This window comes from Phocoena phocoena, chromosome X, assembly GCF_963924675.1.
Source record: "Phocoena phocoena chromosome X, mPhoPho1.1, whole genome shotgun sequence".
In the NCBI taxonomy this organism is placed as follows: Eukaryota; Metazoa; Chordata; class Mammalia; order Artiodactyla; family Phocoenidae; genus Phocoena; species Phocoena phocoena.
The window spans coordinates 93,991,566-94,015,428 of record NC_089240.1 but is presented as its reverse complement, the minus strand read 5'-3'; positions in this window follow the sequence as shown (position 1 = coordinate 94,015,428).

Below are 23,863 nucleotides of genomic sequence, written 5' to 3'. Positions count from 1 at the left end.
GATCTGTGAACTCTAGAAGTTTGGCAACCACTGGTTTAGACTAAAAGAATGGAGGAATGGAGAAACCAGTATGAGCTAAGTTGAAAGAAAAAAGGTGTTTGGTATTTGAAGGAAGTTCTTCCTAGGAGTACTACTCTCTCTCTCTCTCTTTTATGGTTTCCTTCTTTCAACAGTGGCTACTGAAAGCCTCCTACACTCCAGGCCCTATGCGAAGGCCATGGGGATATAGAGGTAACGCAGGGTTTCTACCTTCAAGGTGCTCACAGAGCATCAGCGCCACCCAGGCACTCGCCAGAAATGCAAATCCTCAGGTCCTACACCACCTACACCGGATCAGAAGCTGGGGGAGTAGGGCCCAGCGATTCCTGTTTTTATAAGCTCTCTGGAGAATTCTGAGAACCTCTCTAGTTTGAGAACCCCTGCTCTTGTGAATTCCACTTCCTTTTCACCAGGACTCAGTGAGGATCTAAGAAGCCTACAGGAGCTCATGGGCCGTTTGAATCAGAGCAGTTTGCACCTTGCCCAGTAGAACTAGGCTGTTAACTTTGATAAGATCTCTTTATATTCAGTTTTCTGAAGAAAGACGGCCTTTTCAAGCTTGAGAACAAGCTTGCATATGTAAAGACATATTGAGAATGGATCTTTGCAACTGTTGCAAGAGCCCAGATGGGGACATGAAAAGATCCTGAATTAAGGCCAGAGCAGTGGAGGTAGAGAGGAGGGAGCTATTGATATAGAAGCATCAGGATCTGGTGGCCGGACTGGGTATATGGGATAATGTGAAAAAGGGAAAGCCCCGACTTGCACAATTCTGTCCTAGTTTCTGCTGTGCCCAGACGTGGTCCTCTGCTCTGGACAGTTCAGCAGCTTCCTTATCCAGCTCCTCCCCTGACTCGGGCGCTGGCCGTGCCATGCTCATTCACACTTCACTCTTGCTGACAGAGTCTACCCTTCTTTCTCTGCCCAGAAAAATACCCTCTGAATGCCCTTCCACATTCTCTCCACCTGTCTAAATCTCAGATGTAGCCAAAACCTACCAGTAACGGAACTTAAGGCATATTTATAAGAAAAACAAATCCAAACATGGAGAAAAACTGGCGACTTCCTATCCTGGACTTTCCAGGGCCGTCCTGATCTTAGGTAATTTTTTTCTTTTTCCAAATAAAGGTGATTTGTTAAACATATAACTAAATGTGATTTCGTTTTTAGACCTTTCTTAAAGTTTTTATATAAATACACTCAACAAATGGGAAAACATCCCTTGTCAGGACACACATCCGCAATGAGGGTTTGGAAAATGTGACTCTCTTCCGGGAGAGGCTTTTCCCTAGGTTTCCTTGTCAACTTTTCTGGCCCCATCTCCTCGATCCCATCGCCAGTGTGAAAGAGACGCTGCCCCGTCTATCTCTAATCCTCCCTTTTCAATGCTCCAAGAGGGTCTTTCAGGTAGTCTGATTGTATCAAGCCTGACTTCTTCAAGGAGACAGTCTTGAGTAAGTAGGTAATTTCTCTTCGAACCCCGGAGGCTACTGATTTTCTCCAATCAAGAAGACTTGGCTTAAGTTGTTGTAACCCCTCTTCCTTCCCTCCACCCCTCACCTGCACAACCCCAGATGCTTCTAAAAATACCCAATTTAAAGAAGGGTAAGTCCTAGGGGTCTGCATTATGTACCACTATTTACTATCCTCAGTAGTGAACCAGTTGCACACAGAATTGCAGAATGTCAAAGGTGGAAGGGCCCTTATAAACCATTTGTCCAATGTTGCCCAAACTTCCTCAGGGATGTGAGTTACATGGGATACTTGTCACAAATACAAGTTCTGGGGCCCCATCCCAGTCCCACTTGATTAGGGCTCCAGCACAGTGGCCGGGGAAACTATGTTTTTTTTTTTGTTTTTTGTTTTTTTACTAAATAAAATTTACTTTATTTCTTTGTTTCTTCCAATGTCTAATATTTTTCTTTTTTTTTTTTTAACATCTTTATTGGGGTATAATTGCTTTACAATGGTGTGTTAGTTTCTGCTTTATAACAAAGTGAATCGGCTATACATATACATATGCTCCCATGGAAACTATGTTTAACAAGAGCCTCAGTGATTCTCTCATCTGCGAAGTTCCCAGCGCTTCCCAAACTTTACTGTGGATTGAATCGCCTGAGGATCTTGTTAAAAAGAAGATTCTGATTTACAAGGTTTGGGGTGGGGCACAGATTCTGCATTTCTAACAAGTTACCCACGGATACTCCATGCTCCTGGTGCACGGATCGTACTTTAAGTAGCAAAACATTACATTCAAACTCCTCATCGTTCAGAAGAGGAGGAAACTGAGGCCCAGGGAAGGAAAGGAAGTCACCCACATTCAGACACTTGGGTAGAGGCAGAGATGGGCTAGCACTGGGGACTCCTGGGCCAGTGGTCTTTCCATATGGCCAGGCTGCCTATCACCAGCAGTCACTAAAAGCAGCCCAGCTGTAATGGTACTGTTTCCAATCAAAGGCTAATTGGAAAAATGATGCCTCCTGAAAGGGAAGCAGCCCTGGTTTGTCTCAGTAATGAGTGGACACACTAGCAGGGAGGGGACAAAGGATGGGGGAGGGGACAGAATTTATGTCTCATTTTAATTGAAGAAATGAGCCAAGGTCCCCTTACAAGGAGCCAGGAGGGTTAAGGTCACACAATGTCCTCCTACCTCCTCCAGGAAAAAAAAAAAAAAACTAAGCTAAACTAAATTAAACCAACCAACTAACCAAACAAACAAAAAACCATCACCCAAAACCTTGGGCAAGTGCCATAATGGAGGTGCTGCAAGGAGATGGGAGATCCCAGAGGAGGGGCAGTCTGACTGCTGGGGTGGGCTAATGAAGGCTGCTAGATATTGGAGTTAGAATAATAAAGCATTAATGATGAAGAATGAGCTAAGAATTACCCTGCCTAGAGTAAATCTTTATTTTAATGGTCCCCTTCAGGCACGGGCTTCACTGAGATGAAACTTGAGCCGAGGCTTCAACAAGTTGGAGTTTGTTTGAAGTTGGGGGGCGGGGACAGGGGCCTTCCAGCCAGAAAGACCTGTATGCACAAAGGCATAAGGGTCTGATCCACGTCCAATGTATCTGGGGATCAGAAAGTCCTTCAGTGAGGTGGAGGGGTGTAGAGGGCAGGGGAGTGAGTGGATGAAGACCGCGTTGCAAAGGGAAATCGGGATTCATTCATCTGACAAACATACAACATGCTTCATGCTGGGCACTGTATTGGGCCCTAGGGGGTAAACAGACATGGCCCCTGACCTCACAGAGCTCCAAGTCTAGCTAAGGGAGACAGTAATGATAACACGGTGTGACGGGAGAAAATGCAAAACGGCAGGGGAATCATATGGGGCACCTAATTCAGCCTGAGGACGAGTTAGGAGAGCCTTCCCGGAGAAAGTGACATCTTAACGGAAACTTGCAGATGAATAAAAGCCAGAGGGAGGAAGAATGTTCCAGGTTAGGGGAGAGAATATGTGAAAGCCCTGAGAAAAGTTAGTTGGAGCAACCGAAAGAAATCCAATATGGTTGCACTGTGGAGTGTGATGCGGGAGAGGCCATGAGCAATGAGGCCAGAGGCAGACAGAGGCCAGAACACACGGGGCCTGTAGGCTACGTTAGGCAGTTTGAACTTCCCCTTTGAAGAGCTCCCAGGGAGGTATTTAAAAGTTTTAAGCAGGAGAGAGAGATGAGCAGATAAAAGTTGTAGATAGATCATTTCTGCTGCTGCCCTGTGGAGACTGGACTGGAGGGACACAGGAACAGGAGATAAGGAGAGCATTTGCCCGGGGCGTTGACGTCCTTGATCCAGGAGAGAACTGATAACAGCTTGGACAAGGGTAATGGCAGTGCCGAGGTACAGGACAGGGAATCTACAGGGCTTGGTAAAGGATGAAATCTGTGGGAAGGTGAGGGAGAAAAGGTTTTATTTCTGGTTAGAGGGAAGTGAGTCAGAGGATAGGAAGAACTCCAGGCCAGGGAGAGCTGAGGGCCACTGAAAGGTGTCACCGAGGGAGGGATATTTGGGGGCCTCCTGCTGGGCAGTGGCAGCCTCTCACGCAGCCTGGGCTCTTTGGGGCACACCGCTACCAGAGGCCAGGGGCGGATGAGGGACTTCTGTTCCCGCCCCTCAGCGCTGTGCAGTCTCTGTGTGGACCGGGCCCTGGCTGGGTGAGCTTCCTTCTGGCTGAAGGGTCTGGGCCCAGAAGGAGGAACTACCAGCGGCCCAGCTCTCCAGAGGTGCGCCAGGAACTGAGTCGGCACCGCACATGCTTTATCCCGAGCAAGGCTCATCAAATCCCAGCGGGGTCGGGCGTGCTATCCTCATGCCTACAGATAGGAAATGGGGGCTCAGAGAGGTGAAGTGACCTGTCTACAGTCACACGGCCAGGAAGTGATGGTTTGATGGTCTTTCCATTAGACCTTGTTTCTCAGAGAAATTTTGATACCTCCATCAATTGGCCTCTACACTCAGTCCCACCACTATGGCTGCCACAAAAGCAGAGTTTAAACTCGTCTCTGCCTGGGAGGGCAGAGAGGTTGCAAGTGTATTTGAGGATGCTGTATTACAACACCCAAGGCTGAAGATGCTGCAGGATGAAAAGGCACATCTCACAGGCGTGGAGGAAGCAGCAAGAAAGTTATGGGGTGTTAAAGGCAGGTGGTACTTAGAATGGGGCACGTTCTCTCTAGAAGCAGTTTGGAGCTAACGGGGTAAAGACAAAAAGTGTACAAAGAGCTTGGGGGGAACATCACCAGGAGGACTGGAATTCGAGAACACAGAGTTCAAAGGACTTGGAGAAATCACCGAATGAGGCCCCCAGGCATCATTCCTGCTGGGTTCTTTCTTCATTTTATCATATTTTCCTTGTTTTTAAAAATGTGGGCTGGAGTATCAAAGGGCACAGTCAGCAAAGTGAAAAGGCAACATATGGCGTGGGAGAAAATATTTGCAAATCATATATCTGATATGGGGTTAACATGCGGGATACATAAAGAACTCTTACACTTCAACAACAACCAAATAGCCCAATTAAAATAGGGGCAAAGGACTTGAATAGACATTTCTCCAAAGAAGATATACAAATGGGCAGGAAGCACATGAAAAGATGCTCAACGTCACTAATTATTAATCAAAACCGCAGTGAGATACCCCTTCACACCCATTAGGATGGCTGCTATTAAAAAAAACACCCAGAAAATAACAAGTGTTGACAAAGATGTGGAGAAATTGGAACCCTTGTGCCTCGCTGCTGGGAATGCTGCAGCCACTACGGTAAACCGTATGGCAGTTCCTCAAAAAATTAAAAATAGGATCACCATATGATTCATAATCCCATTTATGAGTATATATCCACAAGAATTGAAAGCAGGGCCTCAGTGAGAGATTTTCATGCCTACGTTCATAGCAGCATTATTCAAAAGAGCTGAAAGGTGGAAGCAACCCAAGTGTCCACAGACAGACAAATGGATAAACAAAATGTGGCATAAACATAGAATGGAATACTATTCAACCTTAGAAAAGAAGAAAATTCTGACGTATGCTGCAATATGGATGAACCTGGAGGGCATTATGCTAAGTGAAAGAGGCCAGTGATGAAAAGGCAAACGCTGTATGCTTCATCTCTATGAAATATCTAAAATAATCATATTCATAGAAACAGAAGGTAGAACGGTGGTTACCAGGGGCTGGGGGCAGGAGAAAAGGGGAGTTGTGTAATGGGTCTAGAATTGCAGTCATGCAAAGATAAAAATTTCTGGATACCTGTTTCAGAGCAACGTAAATATACTTAAGACTACTGAACCCTATACGGTTGACCCTTGAACAACATGGGTTTGAACTGTCAGGTCTACTTAATACATGGATTATTTTTTCAATAGATACATATTATAGTATTATGATTCTCAGTTGGTTGAATCTGTGAGTGCAGAACTGTGGATACGGAGGGTGGATTTTCAACTGCCCGGAGGGTCAGCACCCCTTAACCCCTGTGTTGTTCAAGGGCCAACTGTACTTAAAAATGATTAAGATGGTAAATATTATGTTAAGTATATTTTTATCACAGTTACAGTCTTTAAAAAATATTAAATGTGGGCTGGAATCGATATTTCGGGGAGTTCCTTCTCTCTGTAGAAACCTCAGCTCCACTTTCCCCTGTTTTTCTGAGCCTCTTCCAGAAAACTTTTTCAGACAATGGGAAGAGTGCGAATGATTCTCTGACCAGGCCACTTCCAAAACTCCTCCCTCCCTCCCCAGCCTGCAGAGTCCCTCCTCTTTCGCTTACACCCGATGGATGTTCTTAGCCTGTTTCCAGTGTGTTCGTGGAATGAGCATTCTCGGAGGTACTGGATGAAGGCTGTTGACGAGGAGAAAGGTGTGGACAGCTTGTTCCAGCCCTGTAAGTTACAAGGAGCTCTGGGCTTGTCCAGCAATAGCGTAGCTTTGTAGATTTCAGGCAAGCCTATGCTTCCTCTGAAATGTTCTTTCACTGCAGGTACAAAAACACAGTAAACCACGATCCAAAAAAACCCTGTCCACCCGTGAATGGTGCTTTGTAAGCTGGTTAATGTATAACACTTTAGAAAGCTGGGCAGGGAGCATGTTTGCTTTTCCAACAGGAACCACATCAGGGGTGTCAGATGCCAATAATCCCAGGATTCTGTGGTCATGGGCTTTGAATCAGCAGCCAAACTTTGGCATCCAGACGTAGAGGCCAGTGATTTCCAACCTTTTCACCACCAAGGATCCCTTTTATTACTTTTTCCCCTGTGGGCCTCACATTTGGAAAAATTTTTATCTAGCAAAGCTACATTTATTATGGAATAATTCATTTTCCCAGTTTCTTACTCAGTGATTCTGATCCACGTGAGATAACCACACCAAGCTCATATAATTGCAGTCAAAAGCAAAGAAACGTGATATTGTACTTAGCTCTCTGTGGCTTTGTCTTGGCTGAATGTGAAATTTCTATGAGACTTTTTAAAAAATATTTCAAAAAATAGCTTAAGAACACCAGTTACTCCCTTTAGAGACCTGCAGATCGGGAACTGCCGGTACAAGGTAGTGGAAGCTCTGACAGGATGGCTATCAGCTGAAGAGGCTCCAAATCCCATGAACCACAAGTAGAACAGAATCTGTTCATCAGGAGGCCTCCCTGTTTTATTTCACTAGCTTAAGTGTTCCGTTTTTTTTTTTTTTTTTCCCCATGCAAAGGGAGTGATGAAAGAGATTGTTCCCCAAACAAAAATAACAGATGTTTACCAAGCCCCTACCTAGATGTCTGGTACTGTGACAGGACAAGTCTCAGACAAAGTCTGCCTCCCCCAGATCCTCTGCTCCCCAGTTCTAAGTCATGCTCCCTCTGGATTGAGGATCTTTGGTCAGAGGGCGTCATCTAAGCCAAACGTCCCTTCCCACATGGAATACAAATGGACACGTCTATGTGTCTGTCTACGCTACTATACTAGAATCCTCTTGAGGTCAACCACTTGGTCCTATTTTTCTCTGTAACTCTGCATCTCCACCAACCAGCGCAGTGCAGTGTCAGGCACCGGCAAGCGCTACTGGAATGAACTATGGTGAATTCTAGGCTGAGTAAATAGTTGAACTCTTGGGAACTAGACTGTGAGCTCCTTAAGGGCAGGCACTATCTTATTCACGTCTGTGTTCCCAGTGCCTGGCACACCATATGGCGCAGAGCAGTCACTCAGTAAATGCCTGGGTGGATGCACGCATGAATGGATTCCGTAATGCAGGAGCTGGTACCCTGCGGCTGGACACCCGGTGATGAAGCACAGACTGGTTAGTATAGGCACACAGGTCACGGGCCACAGGTAGAACCGCTTGTCACCATTTATTTTTGTAAGCCATCACCCTGGGCTGCCATGTCTCTGGCTAATCCTTGGCTAAACACTCCCTTCTGCAACACTCAGTATAGCTCTGTCCTCTCCCTCCTACCTCATCACCCTCCCACCTTGGCATGATTGAATATATACACCAACATGCACCGGGCTGATAAAAGAGCATGGTTCGGAGCCCTGGCACCCCATTTTGGAAAGGGCACTGACCCCTACTATAAAAGAAGCTCAGAAAGGACAGAGAATGAATGCGGCCGAGACATGTCTCTCCCTGTGGTGTCACTGGGTGTAATTTAAGCAGAGGCATTCCTGCAGTTGTTACACCCAGGCAAGTGTGGGGAATGAAACAGTTGTCTGTGACTGATTTAAACTGTGGTTTTTGACAACTGTGGCCTGGATTGAAGTGTCCCATCTGTTAAATTTAGTGTCCAAGGGAGCTGTGAACATGAGCTCTCATAGCAGGAGCTTCAGTTCTGTGGGGTCCTTGACAACTCAGGAAGAGTTCCTATCCCCAAACCAAACTGGACATTTTCTCTGCATCTAAGGGTTGTTTTAATTAATACAATTATTCCTGGCAGGATACTGGAATGCAGGAACAAGGTGGGAAGAACGTGCAGGGGGCAGGGAGGGGAATGGCAGCGAGAGCCTCTTTTCAAATATTTAAGAAATAACCAGGACTATCCTTATGCAAAGGTCACCCAAATACCCCCTTCTCAAATTCCCACCTCTACCCCCATCCTCACCCCATCCCCATCGCCCTTTTCTCTCAGCCCGAAGTCCCCTGATAACCCCTGCTTCTAGCAAAAGCATTGTAAGCTCCCATTCAGATTAAAACCTTATTAAGACATTACCAACCGTTAACATCTACTGAGCATTTTCCTTTCAGATATACGCTTGTAACATGATAGAGCCCAGAAGAAAAAAACGATATGGTTTGGATGGAGGAAAGTAAGAGAAAAAGATGCTGCGTAGAGAAGGCGGTCCTGGGTGAGACTTTGCCAGTGATAGAAGGTGAGAGTTCTGCATGGAGAAGGCAGGATGGCTCTATTGCCATCCAAAGAGAAAGGATGGTGATGGGAATTCCCTGGTGGTCCAGCAGTTAAGACTTCGGCTTTCATGGCTCTGGACCCGAGTTCGATCCCCGGTCTGGGAACTAAGATCCCACAAGCCCACACGGTGTTGCCAAAGAGAGAGAGAGAGAGAGAGAGAGAGAGAGAGAGAGAGAGAGAGAGAGAAGGGAGGAGGGCAAAACGTGCAGGCGAGGAGACCCGTGGCACACCATTTTGCCCTAGGTGGGCCCTTGCTCACTGTCTCCATTCCAGAAGAGCTTGGTACGAAAGAAGTTTCTATTATACCCATTCTCAGTGGCAGCCTTCCCAGCTGCCCCAGTCAACTAATCCATGACTGTCTACAACTATATTTGGCTAGGCAGCCTCCTGTGTCTACAAATACCAGCTTGGGGAACTCACGTGAACTCCTCACTCCTCCAGATTTAGGCTATCCCCAGTGTGATATCCCATTATTTGCCAACATGAACTCTGAAACCCAGCCCCGCCAATCCACCTCGCTGTTCTTTCCTGGAGCTCATCCCCAACACACACCACACTTCCATCTGGCTGACTCCGGGCCTGAAACGCTGCAGATCTCTCTACCCCATTCCCCAAATGCCTACTTTCTCTCAAAGCACTATGATCCTTTCAGGCCCAGCTCAAGTCTCATCTACTGCTGAAGAAGTTCCAGACAATTCTAAATTCTGCAAAATGAAAACAAAAATTACAAACGCACAATCTACTGGAGGATGTAGAAAATAAAATAGACAATTATAGTAAAAGTGTGATGAATGAAGCACGTAGGTTCAAATCCTGGTCCTGCTACTTACTAGCTGCATAATTATGGCTGAATCATTCGACTTCTTTGAACCTCAGTCTCCTCATCTATAAAATGGGGAAATGAACAGTACTTACCTCATTGGGCTAATGGAGAAATTGAATTAAATAATGCATGTAAGGCACCTGGCACAGGGCGGCTCCCTTCTGTTGCAGGGCCTTAGACATGATCCAAGAGGCATTAAGGGCTCATGGAGGGTTTGTCCCTGTTTCTTTAGGCTGAAGATTCTATAGGGAAAAGTTTTGACAGAGAAGCAGAAATACGCAGCTTAAGCAAAGTGCCCCTGGGGTGGAGGAGAAGAGTGAATGTCTGTAGGAGTGTTGGGAAAGGAAGAGGTCTGACTTCCTGGTGGAGGCCGGACTTCAGGGGCTGTTTGGAAATGAAAAGTGGAAGCACTATCTTGGTTGAAGGCCAGGCTGGACAAAGTACCGCTTGGTAGACAGCAATCGCTCCTCAGCTTCTGGAAAGGGGAGAGAGAAGGAGAAATGCACCCCACCACTTGCACCCACATTCTGTAAGTCACAAACTACAGAAGGCTTAGGGTCTTCCCTACTGAGGGACAGGCGCTACCCCTCACCTCAAGGGAAGCCAGAAACTCATTGCTGGGGGTCCGCATGACAAGAGAGTCCCCAGATCACATTTTCTCTTGGCTGCTTAGGAAGCCCCTGGTGCCCCCTTTCATTCCCACCACACTTGCCTCCTCCCAAGAGCTGATGGGTTCAGTTGTATGAAAAGTCAGCCTTCAGAAGAGTAATTCTAAGTTCAGGACCACAGGAACCTTCACCAAGACTTGGAGTAAGCACCTTAGATGCCTTCAAAAACTGATATCCTCACTATAAGTGTTTGGCTTTTTTAGTGCTCTTGTGTCTTGGTTACTGACCTTCTTCCCATGGTTCTCTAGCTTTAGGAAGTTTCACTCTCCAAGTAGGATTCTGTTAAATAGGAAAAACTATACTGAGTATCTTTCTGTCAGAGGGAGCAGCAACATCACCCACTGTTGACATCTCCAACTTGACGTCTCCCATGGTCCCTGTGCTGGGGCAGAGCCGCCAAGGGGCACCAAGGCATGAAGAAAGCTACCAGGCATAGGCCTTTGTCTGACAGCTCACAGTTGAACTTCACTTAGAGCGAGGGGCTCCAAAGGGATGAGGCACCAGCCTGGAAGTCTTCCAGAGGAATCCTTGTATCTGCGTATAATTCCCTCACCAATCTTGGAAGTGTTTGTGCATGCCCTGTTCCTGAGGGTATGTACGCTCTTCTGAAGAGGGTGTCTTACTTAGGATTAGAGCTCTATAGAGGGTGAAAGGGAAGGAATGAAGGAAGAAGTTCACTAAGATTGCCTCCAGACCCCAAACTTGGGCCCAGCTAACCACGGCAGTATGGCACGATGGAAGTAGCCAGGCCTTCCACCCAAAAGCCAGGATTTGAATCTCAGCTCTGCCACAGAAAGACCCATCTTAGTGCTGTGAAAACTAAACATGATGATATACAGGAAGCAAACTGTGCATGACACATGTTCCATCAAAACCAGCTGAAGCAGAGGTGCTGAAGAATTTACTTCCTGTGCTTGGAATACCAGCTCCTTTGGGGGGCAGCGTGCTTGTGTTCATTCTCTAAACCTGTTACTCCCAATGTTTTCCACTAGTCCAGAACTCCCACCACTCTTGTAACACTCTCCCTTTGTTGCCTGCTTAAAGGAGCCAAGATTTAGCCAGACCTCAAGGTGGGAGAAGACCTCTTGCGCACCACGAGGCAGGTCTCAGGCCTGTACTCTCTGGGCTTTGGTTTTCTCACAGTCCGGTCAGTGTGCTGTGCTCCACTATCTTTTCCCACCCCCATCCCTTAGCTATTCCTTCCTCCCCTTCATCTTATCAAAGCCATACTTATCCTTCAAGGCCCAATTCAAATTCCTCATCACATGAATCCTCCTCCCATGCTCTATCATTGTTAATACATCCCACACATATTCACCCTTAACAAGCCTGGTTGTACGAATGTGACTGTTTCATTTCCAGGAAGCATGGAGGCGATCTGAGAACTAGGGCCAGTCAAATCTTCTCTTTTTTCCATATCCTTGCATGCCTTCAGGGAGCAAGCATTATGCCAGGCTCTGGGGCTAGAGATGAACTTGACACAGTCCCTATCCTCAAAGTGGGGTAAACACCTCGGAGAAAGACTTAAGATGAGTGCTGTGCCATTTGAGGTCACTGGCCGGGGTCAGGTATTCAAGGTAGAGAAAAGGGCACTTGGAAAGACCTGGGGAAAGGGAAAGTCATGCCGTGTTCTGAGGATGATTAGAGCACTGTGTAGTGCAAACTTTGGCCACACAACAGGAAATATGGCTGGAGATGGAGAGTGAGGCCACCTCTGAAGGGCCTGGTTTTTGAAGCTAAAGAATCTCAATCATATCCTGTAAGCAATGGGAGCTGAGGGAGCTTTCTCTATGCTAGCAGTGAACATATTTTATATCAACTATCTGTCTCCTTGTCAGTTTTTCCTCCAGCACTGTTTCTCACCCAGCGCTGGTTTTGCCCTCTACGAGAACTTTGGGCAGGTCTGTGGACATTTTTAGTTGTCATAACTTGGAAGATGCTACTGGCATCCAGTCAGTAGGGGGCCAGGAATATTGCTGAACATGGTACAACATACTGAACAGCCCCCACAACAAAGAACTGCCCAGTCCCTAATGTCAATAGTACCAAAGATGAGAAATCCTGTCCTACAAGAATGACTACGGTCTCTCTCTTCAAGGTCCAGCAGGTTCTCAGATACTGTGAGTGCTTAATAAACATTGAATGAATGATCTGAATGTCCCAGATCCTCTTCTGGGAAAAGTGTGTATCTAAATAGCTACTGCTCTATTTAATTACTCTCTTTCCCAACACATTCTCTGTGTGTCTGTCTCCATCTATTAGATTGTAGTTCCATGAGGGCATGGACTCTGGCTGGTTCACTGCTGTCTCCCCAGCAGTTAGGTGAGTGACTGGCAAATATTAGGTGCTCATAAATGTTTGTTGAATCACTGAATGGTAGATTTGATGAGTGGGGCTGGGGATAGAGACCAGAGGAAGCTAGGGTTTGAAGTAATTGAGATTTCTCCTTTCCTGGCAAGAGGCAGAAAGGGGAGACTGACAGTTCTGAAGATCTTCTGTACTGAATTTCCCCAAACCTACTCTGTCATTTGGACCATGACTTCCAGTTTTCAGAAGTTTAATTATCGTGCGTCTTGGATATTTTTAGGCTAATTCTGTTTGGGGTTCACTCAGCTTCTTTAATTTGTAGGTTTATATCTTTTGACAAATTTGGAAAATTTTAAGCCACTATTTCTTCAAATATTTTTTCAGCCCCACACTCTTAATTCTCTCCTTCTGAGATTCCAATGATACAAACATTAATTCTTCTGCTATTGTCCCACAGATCCCTGAGGCCCTGTTCACATTTTTTTTCAGTCTATTTCCTCTCTGCTTTTCAGATTGGGTAAGTTCTATTCATCTGTCTTCACATTCCCTGATTCTATCCTGTTATCTCCACTCTATTGAGCCCATCCAGGAAGTATTTTTGTTGTTTCTGTTATTGTATTTTTCAGTTCTATAATTTACCTCTAGTTCTTCTTTACATTTTCTGTTTCTTTCCTGGGATTTCCCATGCTTTTCATTTGTTTCAGAAGAATTTGTAATTGCTCGTTGAGGCCAACTAACCCTGCCTCACATTGCCTTGTTCAGTCTTCTCCCTGCAGGATGGGCATGGAAACTCAGCACAGCTAGACTAGGCTGGTAGCAGGGCATAGAAGATCAGCTCCCCACTCAGCTCCACTGAAACCCCAGGGGAGTGGTGTGCCGTTGTTCCATTGATGTTTAGTTGGAGTAGGGTGGGAAGTGCCCCCCAAAAGGTGTTATATTATTAGATGACCCTTTTCCTAGGCCTTTGACTAGGAGGAACGGGCTTTCCTTAGAACTATTTTTGGTTGGTGCCTGTTGGAAGTTTTGGGTTGGGGTTTCTGCAGAGTCCTATCTGGAATATATGGGGAGGAAATAAGAAAACCCAGGGGACTCAAGGCTGTGTTGTTCCTCAAGTCCTGAGGTCCTTATGTTGCCTGCCTTCTTCTCACCTTTCAGTCTTCCTATGTTTGTTTGTTGTGGTAGGTCCAGTGTTTTTTAGTTGTAGGAGGGAGGACCTGGGAGGGAAGGAGGGGAGAACGGTATTATTCTATTTTGGCCAAAGCCAGAAGTCTGGGCCATGAATTTTAACCTTATGTCTCATTTTAGGCATTAGAGCAGGTCAGTCACCACCCGCTAGGAGAGGTTTTGCGATGTGTGTGTAATAAACATGTCTTACATTTCTATACATCGTGAGAGTTTTCCCAGTGCTTTTATCCAGGATTTCATTTGATCTTCATGACAATCCAATGAGGTAGGTACTATTGTTAGTATCTCCATTTTATCAGTGAGGAAACGGACACACTCAGAGATCAGTTAATTTGCCCAGGGGTGGCAGAGCTGACATTTGAGCCCAGGCCTCCAGGCCCTAGTTTAGGGCTCCCTTCATCGTACACGTCAGGAATGGTCACCAGCCTGATCTACCTCTCACCCACCAGCTTCCCTTAGCCAATGGGCACCCAGGGTTTTCCAGCCTGCCTTCCCCCCTGGACTCCACCCTCCTCCCTCTTTTGCTCTAGATCAGTCAGCAGGGATTTTACAAGTGCCCAGCACTGTGACTTCACAGTAATAGGTTCCAAAGGGCCTCTTAGACCTCAGTCATCCCAGTCAATCCAGACCAGCAGGGAGGGGCTGGCCAGTGGGAGCTGGTCCGTATTCTCTAGGCATTGCAGCTGGGGGATTTAGCAGAAATGTTAGCTGGGGCCAGGACTTGTGCAGTCACACAAGGCCCTGTGCTTCGAGAGGTCCCGGGCCTGGCTTAACGCTCTGCCATCACCATCGCGAAATGACTTATAAATTTGAACAAGCGGCCCTGCATTTTCATTTTGCACAGGGCCTCACAAATGATGTAGCCGTTTGGGGCTGAGGCCCAACCTAGTCACCTCTCTGGGAGCAGGGTTCAGTCTCCCAGAAAAGAGCAGAGGAACCTGCAAAGTTATGGCCTTGAATGAAAGGCCCCCAAGCATGAAATCTGTTCCTGTGAATTTCACACCACACTCCCATTCTTTTGTAGTCAGTCAGGCTCAGTGACCTGTGTGAACTTTCTCCCTGAGCCGAGAGGGCCCTGCCACCTGCAAGTCTTGGCTACATTGCTCAGCTCTACCAGACCACTAGCACTCCATCTCTCAAAAGTGGTTTCTGTCTGATTAGACAGAATATATCTGATGCATATATAAACCCCCCCACTACATATAATCTCTTTTTTTAAAAATCGAGGTAATATTGATTTATAACGTTATATAAGTTTCATGTGTACAACACTGTATTTCTACTTCTGTATACACTACAGTGTGCTCGCCACTCAAAGTTTAGTTTCCATCCGTCACCATGCAGTTGAACCCCTTCACTCCTTTAGCCCTCCCCACACCCGTTTCCCCTGTGGGAACCACTATTCTGTTCTCTGTATCTATATGTTTGTTTTTGCTTGGTTTGGTTTGTTCATTTATTTTACTATTTAAAATTCCACTTAAGACTGAAATCATACAGTAATTGTCTTTCTCTGACTTATTTCACTTAGCACAATATATGCTTATTTCACTCAGCGTAATATATGCAGATGGCCAACAGGCACATGAAAAGATGTTCAACGTCTCTAATTATTAGGAAAATGCAAATCAAAGCCACAATGAGATATCACCTCACACCTGTCAGAATGGCTATAATCAGAGGAAAGAAATTTTAGAATGCTGGAGAGGATATGGAGAAAAGGGAACCCTCATACACTGTCGGTGGGAATAAATTGGTACAGCTAGTATGCAAAATAGTATGGAGATTCCTGAAAAATTAAAAATAGAACTAGCATATCTGATCCAGTTATTCCACTTCTGGGTATATATCCAAAGAATATGAAGACACAAATTTGAAAAGATATATGCACCCCCTGGTTTATTGCAGCATTATTTACAGTAGCCAAGATATGGAAACAAACAAAGTGCTCATCAACGGGTGAATGGATAAAGAAGATGTGGGACTACTGGGCATATACCCTGAGAAAACCATAATTCCAAAAGAGTCGTGTACCACAATGTTCATTGCAGCTCTATTTACAATAGCCAGGACATGGAAGCAACCTAAGTGTCCATGGACAGATGAATGGATAAACAAGATGTGGCACATATATACAATGCAATATTACTTAGCCATAAAAAGAAACGAAATTGAGTTATGTGTAGTGAGGTGGATGGACCTAGAGTCTGTCATACAGAGTGAAGTCAGAAAGAGAAAAACAAATACTGTATGCTGACACATATATATGGAATCTAAAAAAAAAAAAAAAGAAAAAAAAGAGTCATGAAGAACCTAGGGGCAGGACGGGAATAAAGACGCAGACCTACTAGAGAATGGACTTGAGGACATGGGGAGGGGGAAGGGTAAGCTGGGATGAAGTGAGAGAGTGGCATGGACATATATACACTACCAAACGTAAAATAGGTAGCTAGTGGGAAGCAGCCGCATGGCACAGGGAGATCAGCTCGGTGCTTTGTGACCACCTAGAGGGGTGGGATAGGGAGAGTGGGAGGGAGGGAGACGCAAGAGGGAAGAGATATGGGAACATATGTATATGTATAACTGACTCACTTTGCTATAAAGCAGAAACTAACACACCATTGTAAAGCAATTATACTACAATAAAGATGTTTAAAAAAAGATGTGGAATACTACTCAGCCATAAAAAGGTGAATTCTTATCATTTGCAGCAACATGGATGGACTTTAACAGTACTATGCTAAGTGAAATCAGTCAGATGGAGAAAGGCAACTACCGTATGATTTCACTCCTTTTGTTTTTAAAATTGAAATGTTTGAGATAGTTGAAGAGTCTCCTGCAGTTTTAACAAATAGTACAGAGAGATTCTGTTTACCCTCTCCCCAGCTTTTTCTAATGATAACATTTTGCAAAACTCTACTATATCACCACTAGGATATTGATGTTGATACAATTCACAGATCTTATTCAGATTTCCTGTTTCACTTATACCCATCTGTGTGTGCATCTAGTTCTCTACAATTTTATCACACGTGGGTTCGTGTATTCTCCACCACAGTCAAAATACTGAACAGTGCCATCACCTCAAGGGTCTTTTGTGGTATTACCGCACCCACATCCCTCCTGCAACCCTCTTCCCCACCAGTGGCAAACACCAATCTGTTCTCCAGTTCTAAAATTAGGACATCTGGGCTGGTTGCAGGTTTCGGCTATTATGAATGTCACCTCTGTTTTTGACCGTGTGTTCTTATGAATTCATGGCCACTTTAAATGAGTTACTAAAGCAAGATTTGTCAGGAAAAGTCTTTGAATCTCCTATCAGTCAATGTTTTGTTTTTTTTTTCAATTTAGAGGCAACACAGGCCAGGAGAAAGTTATAGGGCTTTGGAGTTGGGAGAATTGTTTTTTTATAATAACAGGGCTCCATTATTTCCTTCCTGCGTGGCCTGGGGCTGGTTACTTAACACTCCACAGCCATCACCTCCAGGATCATCACCCCACCCTCCACTCAGCATCTCCCCTATCTTTGTTTAAAAACCTCTGTGCAGAGCTGTTTTTGTGAAGATTAAAAGAGATAGCACATGAAAGGTCCCAGTATTTTGGGGCTTTCCAGAGTCCCTTCTTTCTTGACACCAGCTGAGGAGGGGGAATGAATCAAAAATAGTGAAAAGTTGAAACTGTACATTTTAATAATGCAGTTTGAATACTCCTAAGTATTTGCAACAAGGGGAAAATAGGACAAGAATGAGTGTACAACTGGGACTTATAATTAGCTTAATGAGACTTCTAAAGAGCTCTAGGAGGGAACTGGGAAGACTTCTTTAAACTAAGTCAAACAGGACCCTGTCCCGTCCCTCACGCCCTCTCCCAACACTGGGGAGGCTTAATTAGTTTAGCAGCTCTTTTCTTTCAAGATCTGCCTATAACAAGCTATAGTCTCCCTTAGTCCAATTTTGCAAAAATCCTAGATTAGTAGAGCCCAGATGAATGACGTTTTTTTTTTTGTTTTTTTTTTTTTTTTTAAAGAAGATGGAAGTTTATTTCTCTCCAGTGTAACAGGTCAAAGTCAGTAGGATGGCTCAGCCCCGTGTGATTATCCAGATGTCCAGACTTCCTCCGTTTTGTTACTCTGAGAATGACGTTTTATTGGGATTGAAAAAGAGTCCTTTACCCCATGTTGGAAAACTTTCATAATTCTGTTTGTTTTTAACCCCCTCCCAATCTTTCCTTCACTCTCTGGCTCAATGACAGCTCAAGGCTGCCTCCACCCTTTTTGTTCTAATTCTATGAGCTTTCCCCGGCACTCAAAGGGCGGTTGATGGATATGTAGCTTTGCCAAAGAGATATTGGGTTGGCCAAAAAGTTCGTTCGTGTTTTACTGGAACATCTCATGGAAAACCCTGAACAAACTTTTTGGCCAGCCCAATGCTATCATTCCCCTCGGTCTGCCCCTGCTTCTCAAGTTTTGAAATCCCAGAAGACAGTTCTGCTTGATTTTCTAAGCACTTTCTGTGAGTGTGTGATGGGTCCATCTCAGGGAGCCTTGCTAAGTTGCTACTGACTTCCATTCCGAGTGTCTCTGGAATCCATTGCCAAGTATTTATTGCACATCTACCTGGGGCCTTGCCCTGTGCTCCACACTGTGGGGAGTGCAGAAGCCAGAGCTGTTGTCCTCAAGGGGTTTGCAGTTTGAGGAAACCCAAGTACACACACGAAACAGTTGGAGAATGATTACGAAGAACCCTGTGGGATATGACACTGACTCAAAGTGAGATGATTGGTCAGAGTTTGGAGATCAGTGAGGGAGGAAGAAGGCTTCATGGAGAAAGTAAGGTTGGAGGATCAAAGGATAAGCCAGACATGGATAGATGGAGGAGTGAGAAAGGACAGTCCCAGTAGGGGGACATCTTGAGTAAAAACATGGGGGCAGGCGGAGGATTGAACCATGCTTCCTGACCTGAGTTCTGGGTCGCCTCAGTTCCTGACTTCTTGTCTTGCCTTCTGCTTATGGCCTCGCCCACCCTCACCTGGTACCCAGTGCTCAGTTCTCTGGGGCTGACACTCAGCTACAATGCATGCTTAAGTTTTGAATGCCAGCTGTATCCAAAGAATCATCCCCACCCAACCTTCCCAACCCTGAGTTCCCTACCCCAGCACCCATCAGTGGTGGTGATGTTCCTGAAAACGTCCAGCCTTGAGATTTGGAACACAAAGGCCAGCTAGACCAGCACCAAGGAGTAGTGGGGAAATCAATCACAGGAAATGGCTAAAATGACATCCCATGGTGGAGGAAGGGCCTTGGTAACCAAACAGAGGGGTACAGATGTGATATAGTCAAAGATTAGGAACCACCGTTACCATTTATTTCTATTACTAGGGACAGAGGTTTCCTTTGACTAATATTAAGAAACTAGAGCCCTTTAGTTGACAAGGAAAATGAACTGTTTCCCCTAATTAAAGGAAATTCTGCCGACAGCCCAGTGAAGACTATTTTTGTGTTAACCAGGCCAACAGGGAAGACATCCAATTTACCCCCTCCCAAAGTCTTGGTTGAACTCCACCCCACACTGGCCCAAGGCTATTTGGTTTGGAAGCTGACAGTCCAACCTCTTCTGTGGCTTCTGTTCACACTCTCACTGGCCTTGGGGGATTGTAAAGTCAAAAGAAGCAGGGACTGCAGTCAGCTGGCCAAAACCAAATGCTGCCCCACACCACTGCCGTACCACACTCCACACCGGGTGCAGCTGGATTTTCCCCATAGGGGAAGTCGATTTTACAACCTAGGGGTGGAAAATGCCCGAGATGGGAGAAGAGATCGGGCGAGGAATGCAGCTAGAGGATGCAAAAGGGCAGGCTCCAAGACCTCGGTGTGTGTTGAGATGGAATTAACCAGAATCTTATAGCATCTTGGACAGAGTAGCCACCAACGTGCTCTACCAATCCTGGGCTACTGAATCAAAACGATTCTTACAACTATCCCCGCAAACTTTTGAAGGAGGTTGAGAGTCCGCCTGCCGATGCAGGGGACGCGGGTTCGTGCCCCGGTCTGGGAAGATCCCACATGCCGCGGAGCGGCTGGGCCCGTGAGCCACGGCCGCTGAGCCTGCGCGTCGAGAGGCCACAGCAGTGAGAGGCCCGCGCACCGCAAAAAAAAAAAAAAAAAAAAGAATAAGTCAAATGTACCACTTTACCCGGAATGTGAAACAAACAAAAAAATAGCACAGACTGAAAACTTCCACAAAATAAATGAATGGCTGATCTTTAACTCATTGAGGGCTGAGATCATGTTTCTTATTGCTCTCCATTATATCCCCAGGACCTAACATAGTATCTGGCACATAGTAGAAGCTCAGTAAATGCTTGTTGAATGAATAAACGAATCACAGTAATAATAGCAATGACAGTAATAAATATGTATTGAGCCTCAATTGTACCCCAGGCAGTGCTCTAAGTAATTTACATGTGTTAACTAGCTGATTGGATCCTCACAGCAGCCCTCTAAAGTAGGCTCATTATTATTCCCATTTTGTAGAGCAGGAAAGCAAGACACAAGAGGATGGTTCCTTGCCCGAGGGTATAGGACAACTAGTAAGCAACAGAGCTTGAATCGTTACTTACTGAGAGAAGGCAGGGACACCCTGGCTATCTCTTGACCACTTGTGGTCAGTCAGTGTTCATAACGATCAACCAAATGTACTATGAGGCAGACCCAAAGTGGCGATTATTTATTATTTCCCCTGCCTGGGATGCTATCCTCAATCTCCTGTATCACCCTACCACAAATGCACACATCACTCCTTTCTTGCTATTAGAATCCCACTCATGCTTAAAGATGCAGTTCAAATTTCACCTCTTTTACCAAGCCTGTGCTGACTACTCTTGCTGGAAGAGCTCTCTCCCACTTTGGAACTCATATGGCACTCGTGGGCCATACCACTCATTTGATACTTGGAAGCTAGATAGCATGCCAGTTAAGAGCCAGACTTTAAAGTTGGACACGGTTGGATTTAAATTCCAGCTCTGCCGATTTACTAGGTGTGTGACTGTGGGCAAGTTACTTAACCTCTCCATCAAGGAGCATGATCTTTGAACTGGAAAGAGAATTAAAGCCCAAGATAGATGAGGAGATAATAAGGGAGTACTTAGTTGCCTTCAATGAGTTCAAGTTTCCAGGCCCGGACAAATTACATCCGAGGCTACTGAGAGAATGTGCAGATGTGATCACAGAGCCAGTCTTAGTAACCTTTGAGAAATTATGGCAAGGGGAATAGGTAAGAGACGCAAAGAGGCAGGCAAACGTTGTTCCAAGTTTTATTGAAGGGGAGGGGGCTGGTGTTGCAGAGTGCAAAATGTATATCCTGGAAACTGCAGACCAGTGAGCATGGCATTGGTCTTTGGCAAAAGCATAGAATGCACTATTAAGCAGATTGTTTTTGAGGCTTTAGAAAGGGAGCGGAAATCACTAGGGGTAAGCATGAGCTCACTAAAAGCAAGTCATGCTTAACTAAGCCCATTTCCTTTCTTGAATGGATATCTAAAAGGGTAGATGAAGGGGATACCATAGTGTAATGTATCTGGATTTCAGTGAGACATTTGAAAAAGTCTTACGGTATCCTCGTGGAGAAGGTGGAAAAATTGGAGCTGGTTGGTGGCAGAAGTTATATGGGTTGCTTCAAGTTTGAACAACCTTATTAAAAATGATTTTTAATAAGGGGAGGGCTCTAAGGTCATGCTGCAGTCTTCTGTCCTGGACTCTCTCTCATTCAATATTTTTATTAGTCGAGTTGATCAAATATGCAGATAAAAGGAACTTGGTGATACAGAGCATGCACTTTCAATGGAGGCGATATCGCCCCCAAGAGGGCAAAATTGCTTCTTGAGGAGTGAAAAAATACCTTTACATATAGAGCACAGACCTGTAGAGAGTAAATAAACATATACACAGCATATCAGTATTATTAAAATTTCACAGGCAGAGATTAGAGAAAAATGTCTTAGAAGGCTCCTTAGAGGTGTAAAAATGGAAAAAAAAAAGGTTGAGAAACATTGGTATAAAGAATATGGTATTTTAGATGACAGACTCAAGATCTAGAAAAATCATAAGAGAGGTAAATTGAAATACAAAAATAAACAAAGTGGGACTTCCCTGGTGGTCCAGTGGTTAAGACTCTGTGGTTCCACTGCAGGGGGCGCAATTTCGATCCCTGGTCGGGGAACTAAGATCCCTGGCACAGGGCCAAAAAAAATAAAATAAAATTTAATTTAATTTAAAAATAAATACGAAAAATAAACAAGGTGATGGTTATCGAGGATGCATGTAAGGCCCGGCACCTAGGCTAAAATAAAAGTCAATTGTATAAGCATAGAATCAGGCAAATAATAGTAGTTCGTGCAAGAAACAAAAGAGGGTTTTAATTGAGCTACAAGCTCCACATTGAGCAGACAACCCAAATGGAAGATCTGGAAACCATGTCCCATGAGGCATGATTTAAATGAACTGAGGATACTTGGCCTGAAGGACAAAAGACGTGGGCTGACATGACAGATATCTGTCATGTGAAAGAGGAATTAGAAATAGTTTATGCAAAGCTAACTTTTTGCTCAACCTAAGGAATACGTTTTTGGTTTTTTTTTTTTGTTTTTTGGGTTTTTTTTTGCGGTACGCGGGCCTCTCACTGTTGTGGCCTCTCCCATTGTGGAGCACAGGCTCCGGACGCGCAGGCTCAGCGGCTATGGCTCACGGGCCCAGCCGCTCCGCGGCATGTGGGATCTTCCCGAACCGGGGCACGGACCCGTGTCCCCTGCATCGGCAGGCGGACTCTCAACCACTGCGCCACCAGGGGAGCCCAGGAATACGTTTTTTTTTTTTTTTTTTAACAATTAGGGGATGTCCAAACGTGGAACAAGCTGCTTTACAGAGGGATGAGCTTTCCAGATTACCGGGATGATATTCCTGCACTGAGCGGGAGGGTAGATAGAACCTCTAAAGTTTCTTCTAAATCTCAGATTCAACGATGCCCGACTCATTTGAAAGTTATGGACGTGGAAAAGATGGCTGATGAACCCAGACAAAACACCGTCCCTTGGTTTCAAAGCCAAAATCCCACAATATGGGGCATACTTGCTTGAGAAATCTGTCACTCAGGAACCAAATCAGGTGCCGATATTGAGAGCCCTCATTCTCCCGGGTTCTGGTGTTTTGTATTGCCCCCTACCTGTTGCTCAGTTTCCATCTTGGCATAGAGGGCGAGAAGGCACAGAGGGAGTTGTGGTGAAGTGCCAAGGAGGAGGTCGTAGAGATCAGAGTTAAGAGAACTGCTCAGATCTGTTTCATGAAAATATTGGGGCCAGTGAGTAGGGCAAGCACACTCCTTTTCCTTCTAAGTCTCTCTTTCTCTCCCTCTGTCTCTCTCCTCAACTAGCCAGCAGCAGATTTGGTGCAGGGATGGGGCAGAGGGTGGTAATTTCTGGTCAAAGGTTACCACCGCATTGGTTGGGAGAGCTGGGGAATGAGACAATGGGAGTCCTCACCGTTTCTGAAAATTGAAACAAAAAAAACGACTTGAGAAGCTAGCTGTGTTCCAGGGAACAGGACCTAACATCGCCAGGCAGACTCTTCACAGCCCCATTGCTAGAAATTAGGTTTCTTACAGCTGCCGTGCAATCAAACTCCATTCACTTTCCTCTTACTGCTCCCTTCTCTCTGCCCTTGGCCAGATGTAACCTGTTGCTTCACGAAGCAACCTTTTCTTGCCTGTGCCCCACCGTCTCCTCTTTCACACCCACCCACTCGCTGAAGTCCTCATCACCAGCGTAGATCCGTGTACAGGGCCGAGCCCACAAGAACTCTGCCAGCGCTTCAAGAGTTTTCTCTCCATGTCCTCTCTCGAGTCATGCTCAGGTCTGCACTATTAACCCTGGGACAGAAAAGTCAGAAATCTCTCAGACCCCTCC